This window comes from Rhinopithecus bieti, unplaced genomic scaffold (genome assembly GCF_001698545.2).
Source record: "Rhinopithecus bieti isolate Rb0 unplaced genomic scaffold, ASM169854v2 scaffold_13262, whole genome shotgun sequence".
Lineage (NCBI taxonomy): Eukaryota > Metazoa > Chordata > Mammalia > Primates > Cercopithecidae > Rhinopithecus > Rhinopithecus bieti.
Genome location: NW_016808004.1, coordinates 3,880,944 through 3,888,373, shown reverse-complemented (window position 1 = coordinate 3,888,373; position 7,430 = coordinate 3,880,944).

Genomic DNA, 7,430 nt, shown 5'->3' with positions numbered 1-7,430 from the left:
CAGAGAGGCAGCAAGAGAGAGAGAGAGGCACCTCCTCCTGGTTCCACAATTTTTTAAACAACCAAATCTCACATGAACTGAGTAAGAACTCACTCATCACCAAGGGGATGGCGCTAAGTCATTCATAAGGGATCTACCCCCATGATCCAATCACTTCCCACCAGGCTCCACCTTCAACATTGGAGATTACACTTCAACATGAGATTTGGAGGGGACAAACACTCAAACCATATCATTCCATCCCTGGCCCCCTGAATCTCATGCCTTTCTCATATTGCAAAATACAATTATCCATTCTCCACGGTGGCTCACACCAGTACTCCCAGCACTTTGGGAGGCTGAGGTGGGATGATCACTTCAGCCCCAGGAGTTGGACACCAGCCTGGCCTGGGCAGCATGGCGAAACCCTGTCTCTAAAAACATTTTCAAAATTAGCCAGGTGTAGTGGTGTGCACTTGTAATCCTAGCTACTTTGGAAGCTCAGGTGGGAGGATCACTTGAGCCTGGGAGGCCGAGGCTGCTGTGAGCCTCACGGTACTCCAGCCTGCACGACAGAGCAAGACCCTGTCTTTAAAAAAACATATATATTATACATATATATATACACACACACAATTTTTATTTGTCAATCATAATGAAGCTGGAGGAAAAAAGAAGAATAAATAGGAGTTTGCCAGGTAGACAAATGGTAATGGGAGGGTGCTCATTGCAAGAAGAGGGAGTGGAGTGTGCAAACGTCCAGAGGAGTGAAGCACCAGGCATGATGTGGGCAGAGATGGGATGCCTGCATGAGGATGTAGGCTGACTAGCAGAGCTACAAATACTAAAAAATCATCTAGCTGGAGGTTCAGAGAAGTTAGGGGACCTTGTCCAAGGTTACACAACTAGTGGGAAGCTGAGCTGGAATCAGAGCCTAGGCCAGAGTAACTTCTACTAGGTTACGCTGCAATGGTTCACTCCCTCCTTCCTGCCTTCCCTCCTGCCCTTCCTGACCCTTCCTTCCTTCCGTTTTTTTTTTTTTTCAATAAAATCTGGTTTTAAGCAGAAATAGTCTCAAAACTGCCAGACAAGCAGTCACAAAATCCAAGCACATATCTTATTTGTGGGGCTTGTTCAGAATTCGTTTAATCTGACGTTGGGTTATATGGATCCCCAGCTCACAGGAAATGAAAGGCAGTTGTTGGGGGGAAATGAAGGGCTTTTAGGGCAGGCACACTAGCAATAATGAAATGTGATAGTCACAGCTTGGACTGGGAGGAAATAGGAAAGCTTATGAAAAGAGATATTAGAATAAAAATACTTAGTCATAAAGGACATGCAAATCAAAACCACAGTGAGGTATTACTTTACACCCATTAGGATGACTAGAATAAAAAAGTCAGGACCAGGCATGATGGCTTATGCCTGTAATCCCAGCACTTTGGGAGGTGGAGATGGGTGGACCACTTGAGGTCAGGAGTTCGAGATCAGCCTGACCAACATGGTGAAACCCCTTCTCTACTAAAAACATGAAAATTAGCCGGGCATGGTGATGCATGCCTGTAATCCCAGTTACTCAGGAGGCTAAGGCAGGATAATCGCTTTAGAACCCAGGAGGCAGAAGGGTAGAAGTTGCAGTGAGCTTGAGCCACTGTACTCCAGCCTGGGCGACCAAGCAAGACTCCGTATCAAAAAAAAAAAAAAAAAAAAAGGCTGGGCATAGTGGCTCACTCTTGTAATCCTAGCACTTTGGGAGGCCGAGGTGGGCAGATCATGAGGTCAGGAGATCGAGACCATCCTGGCTAACATGGTGAAACCCCATCTCTACTAAAAATACAAAAACAAAATTAGCCGAGCGTGGTGGTGGGCGCCTGCAGTCCCAGCTACTCGGGAGGCTGAGGTGGGAGAATGGTGTGAACCCGGGAGGCGGAGCTTTCAGTGAACTGAGATCGTGCCACTGCATTCTAGCCTGGGCGACAGAGCGAGAGTCTCTCTCAAAAAAAAAAAAAAGAAAAAAAGGTCAGGTAACAAGTGCTGGTGAGGATATGAAGAAACTGGAACCCTCATATACTGCTAGTGGGAATGTACAATAGCGCAGCCACTTTGGAAACAGTCTGGTAGTTTCTCAACAGGTTAAACACAGAGTTCCCATATGACACAGAAATTCCACTCCTGAGGCGGGTGGATCACTTGAGGCCAGAAGTTAGAGACCAGCCTGGCCAACATGGTAAAACCCCCCTCTCTACTAAAATACAAAAATGTAATACAAAAAATTAGCCAGGCATGGTGGCATGCACCTATAATCCCAGCTGCTTGGGAGGTTGAGGCAGGAGAATCGCTTGAACCCGGGGGAGGCAGAGGTTGCAGTGAGCCAAGATTGAACTACTGCACTGCAGCCTTGGCGACAGAGTGAGACCCTGTCTCAAAAAAGAAAAGAAAAAAAAAAGAGATGAAAACTGTGTGGCCTGGTGTTTGAAATTCTTATATTTTGTGTTTGAAAAATCAACTATTGGCCAGGCGCAGTGGCTCATGCCTGTAATCCCAGCACTTTGGGAGGCTGAGGCGGGTGGATGACGAGGTCAGGAGATCGAGACCATCCTGGCTAACATGGTGAAACCCCATCTTTACTAAAAATACAAAAAATTAGCCAGATGTGGTGGCAGGTGCCTGTAGTCCCAGCTACTTGGGAGGCTGAGGCAGGAGAATCGCTTGAACCCGGGAGTCAGAGGTTGTTGTGAGCCAAGATCGCGCCACTGCATTCCAGCCTGGGTGACGGAGTGAGACACTGTCTCAAAAAAAAAAAAAGAAAAACGAGAAAAAATCAACTATTAAAACAATCCCTATGTTTTGCTTGTAAAGGACATGATGAGAAAGTTTTTTTTTTGTTTGTTTTTTCAGACAGTCTTGCTTAGGCTGGAGTGCAGTGGCGTGATCTTGGCTTACTGCAACTTCCGCCTCCCGGGTTCAAGTGATTCTCCTGCCTCAGCCTCCCGAGTAGCTGGGACTACAGGCGCGTGCCACCAAGCCCAGCTAAGTTTTTGTATTTTTAGTAGAGACAGGGTTTCACTGTGTTAGCCAGGATGGTCTCAATCTCCTGACCTCATGATCTGCCTGCCTTGGCCTCCCAAAGTGCTGGAATTTAAGGCGTGAGCCACTGTGCCTGGCCAATGAGAAAGTTTTAAGCTGTTTGCAGTTACTTCTCTCAGACGTCCCATAGTATGTATGAGCCTTTAATCACTACAGTAAATGAAAAACTAAGTGGGATAGAACTGATACTATATTTTTCTTTTGAACACTGGTTTTTGAAATACCAGAGACATCTTGATGTGCTCTATAAGAATTCTGACCAGTTGGCTGGGCGCAGTGGCTCACGCCTATAATCCCAGCACTTTGGGAGGCTGAGGCAGGCAGAGCACCTGAGGTCAGGAGTTTGAGTCCAGCCTGACCAACATGGTGAAACTCCTTCTCTACTAAAAATACAAAAATTAGTCAGGTGTGGTGGCATGTGCCTGTAATTCCAGCTACTCGGGAGGCCGAGGCAGGAGAATTGCTTGAACGCAGGAGGAGGAGGTTTCAGTGAGCCAAGATCGCACCACTGCACTCCAGCCTGGGCATCAGAGACTCTGTCTCAAAAACCAAACCAAATCAAACCAAAACAAACCAAACCAAACAAAAAGAATTCTGACCAGTTGAGCACAACTCACAGATTTCACAAAGAACATCAATATGCCCAATTACCATCATTTAATGCTCCCATTAATGTGCTATATGTCAATACCATGATTCCTTATTTTTATTTTTATTTTTTACTTTTAGGTTCAGGGATACATGTGCAGGATGTGCAGGTTTGTTACATAGGTAAACATGTCATGGGGATTGGTTGTACAGATTATTTCACCACCCAGATTATTTCATCCATTAGTTATTATTTTCCTGCTTCTCTCCCTCCTTCCACCCTCCAGATTCCTTATATTTTATTTTCTTTTAGATTCTGAAATACCTCATACGGTAAGAATACTGGTACCCACCATCATACAGACATTTTGTACATTTGCCTCAGATCCATCCCCTCCTCCCCCTCCCCTCTGCCACACACACAATCCTGTTATGGTCATGCCTAGATTTCAGCTATAAACTCCCACCTTGTGCTGTCCTGATGTTTAACCCTTTTGGTGGTCATGGCCAATGCTCGTAGGGAGATCATGAGCTCGGCACCAAATACTGTTTCATTGTTTGATCGCTGGAGGAGAACTAAGGTGACTTTATAGCAGGGACTCAGAGATCCAGAAAAAGTCAGATCCTTGCCTTCTCAAGATTACACAAAGTCCGAAATCCACAAATCTTGATTCCTTGTCCAACAAAATGGAATAGCAGAAATTGCATGGGCTTTAGAATCAAACTCAACCAAGTTCAAATCCTGACTTTGCCATTTACTAGTGAAACAGCTTGTGTCTACAAGATAAAATCCAAACAACCTACCCTAGCTTTTGGTTTCATCTGAAAAATGGAAGTTTTACCACCTCCTTTTTTTTTTTTTTTTTTTTTTTTTTGAGACAGAGTCTCGCTCTGTCGCCCAGGCTGGAGTGCAGTGGCCGGATCTCAGCTCACTGCAAACTCTGCCTCCTGGGTTCACGCCATTCTCCTGCCTCAGCCTCCTGAGTAGCTGGGACTACAGGCGCCCACCACCACGCCCGGCTAATTTTTTGTATTTTTAGTAGAGACAGGGTTTCACTGTGGTCTCGATCTCCTGACCTTGTGATCCGCCCGCCTCGGCCTCCCAAAGTGCTGGGATTACAGGCGTGAGCCACCGCGCCCGGCCACCACCTCCTCTTTAGAACAGTTGAAAGAATCAAAAGCATAACAAGTGGCACTGTGCCTGGCACAGAATAGGGACTCAATTAATAGCAATTTTTTAAGTTCCACTTTTTAATGAGCACCAATTCTGGGCCAGGCATTGTTTCAGGCACTTAGGGCATAGCCATAAACTGACAACGTCCCTGTCACTGTGTTGGTTAAGAAATTATAAGTTAAATAGATTATCAGCCAATTACATGTGTATCCACTTGCAAAGGCTTTTTTGTTTTGTTTTGTTTTTGAGATAGAGTCTATGTTGCCCAGGCTAGTCTTGAACTCTGGTCCTCAACCAATCCACCTGTCTCGGCCTCTCAAAGTGTTGAGATTACAGGTGTGAGCCACTGTGCCTGGCCCCATTTGCAAGTTTTTGTTCTTATGGACATGATGTTCTTTTGTTGTCCCCATGGCCAGCCTATTCTCCGACACATACTGATTTTTTGGTTCCCCAAACCAATTTAAGGGCCAGGACTGGCCGGGGATAGCCCAAATTCTGGCTACTGGGCTCTTCGTTGGCAAGAATGGGAGATGTGCTATATTCTGAAGAGATTTAGATGAGTGACACAGGTGCCTGTCCTCCAGGAATTCTGTCTACTAATAATCAAGATCATGGTATAGCACTTTCTCTTGCCAAATGCTGGGCTAGGCTCTGTACAATTTTCATTTAATCCTCACAACCTTCTCTTAAGGTTGAGTGGTTATTAAAATTGTTAAAAGAGGCCAGGTGCAGTGGTTCATGCCTATAATCCCAGCACTTTGGGAGGCTGAGGTGGGTGGACCACCTGAGGTCAGGAGTTTGAGACCAGCGACCATCCTGGTCAACATGACAAAACCCCGTCTCTACTAAAAAATACAAAAAATTAGCTGGGTGTGGTGGCACAGGCTTATAATCCCAGCTACTTGGGAGGCTGAGGCAGGAGAATCACTTGAACCTAGGAGATGGAGGTTGCAGTGAGCCAAGATCGTGCCACCGCACTCCAGCCTGGGCGACAGAGCAAGACTCTGTCAAAATGAAATGAAATGAAATAAAATAAAATAGTTAAAATAAAAACTTTAGACAAGTTATATTTAACAAAGAATGATTCATGAATCGGGCAGCCCCTAAGACCAGGACAGGTTCAGTGAGACTCTGGGGCTGCCATATGGCTAACATTCATGGAAAGAAAAAGGCAAGTGGTATATAAAAAATTGAAGTGAGGTACACAGACCTCACTTATTCTTGTTAAACTTATTCTGGGCACGTACCTTATTTCAACAGTTGGCTGCCTGTGATTGACTGAAGTTCGGCTGCTGTTATTGGCTGAGACTTGGCTACTTGTTACAAGAGTAGGTTCCAATCTGCTTACACCTGGCTAGGTTACAGTTCCCTATGTATGGAGAAACCTTTAGGTCAAACTTATGATATGTACAGAAGCAGCTTTAGGCAAAATTTAACATAATTCATTTTCATCATGATTTGCTGCACCTTTTAATACAGTCTTGAAAACTATTGAACTGAATTCTTCCAACAGATAAAGAATATTCTCTTGAATAGCTCAAACATTCAGTAAGACAGAAGCTTGAATAAATTTTGTCAAGTACTCTTGCTCTGGGATTTAAGGATTGTGATACCAAAGGTGACAGGGATGTTTTATTTTTGAGATGGAGTCTTGCTCTGTTGCCAGGCTGGAGTGCAGTGGTGCGATCTCGGCTCACTGCAAGCTCTGCCTCCCGGGTTCAAGCAATTCTCCTGCCTCAGCCTCCCGAGTAGCTGGGACTACAGGTGAGTGCCACCACGCCCAGCTAATTTTTGTACTTTTAGTAGAGACGTGGTTTCACCATGTTGGCCAGAATGGTCTCAATCTCTTGACCTTGTGATCCGTCCGCCTTGGCCTCCCAAAGTGCTGGGATTACAGGCATGAGCCACCGTGCCCGGCCCAGGAATTTTTTTTTAAAGAACTGAACTGAACTGAGTTGCCCACACCCTTTTTCCACTTATCAAAAAATTGTGAAGAGCCTCTACTTACAGGATCAATAGGCAAAAGACCAAATACCTTGGACACCATTCCTCAAACACCCAGCTGATTGGGATGACATGAAAAACAGGTTTCTAGTTTCTTCTCAAAGGGCTGTAATTAAACACAAGGCCTGTAAAGGTTTCTCTTGTAGTCACAAGGTAAACCTTTAGTGTGGTATTCAAGATTTCTTGCAACTTGGCCCCCACATACGATTCTCACACATTCTTTCAGGGCCCCTACCAGTCACTTATGGCTCCTTATCCATTGCTTGAACTGCTCACCTGGGCCGTTTTCACCTCTGTGGTTTTGCTAATACCTCCAATAGAAATGCCCCCTCACCTATTTCTGCTCATCATAAAGCCATCATCTCTCAGTCCAGTTACCATGGCCTCCTCAGTTGAGCCTTTCCCGATTCCTGTTAGAATTGCTTCCTCCTCTTTGCTCCCACACATGTCTTCTGCCTCTTTACCACATGTATTTCATTCTACCAAGTTCCTTTTTCCTTGGCTTAACACACCTCCACAGCCCAGTCTTGTATAGCGTGGCTCTTGAATACTGCTGGCTAAATAGGAGGCACCAGCTGCTGCTGTCACCTCCACACGT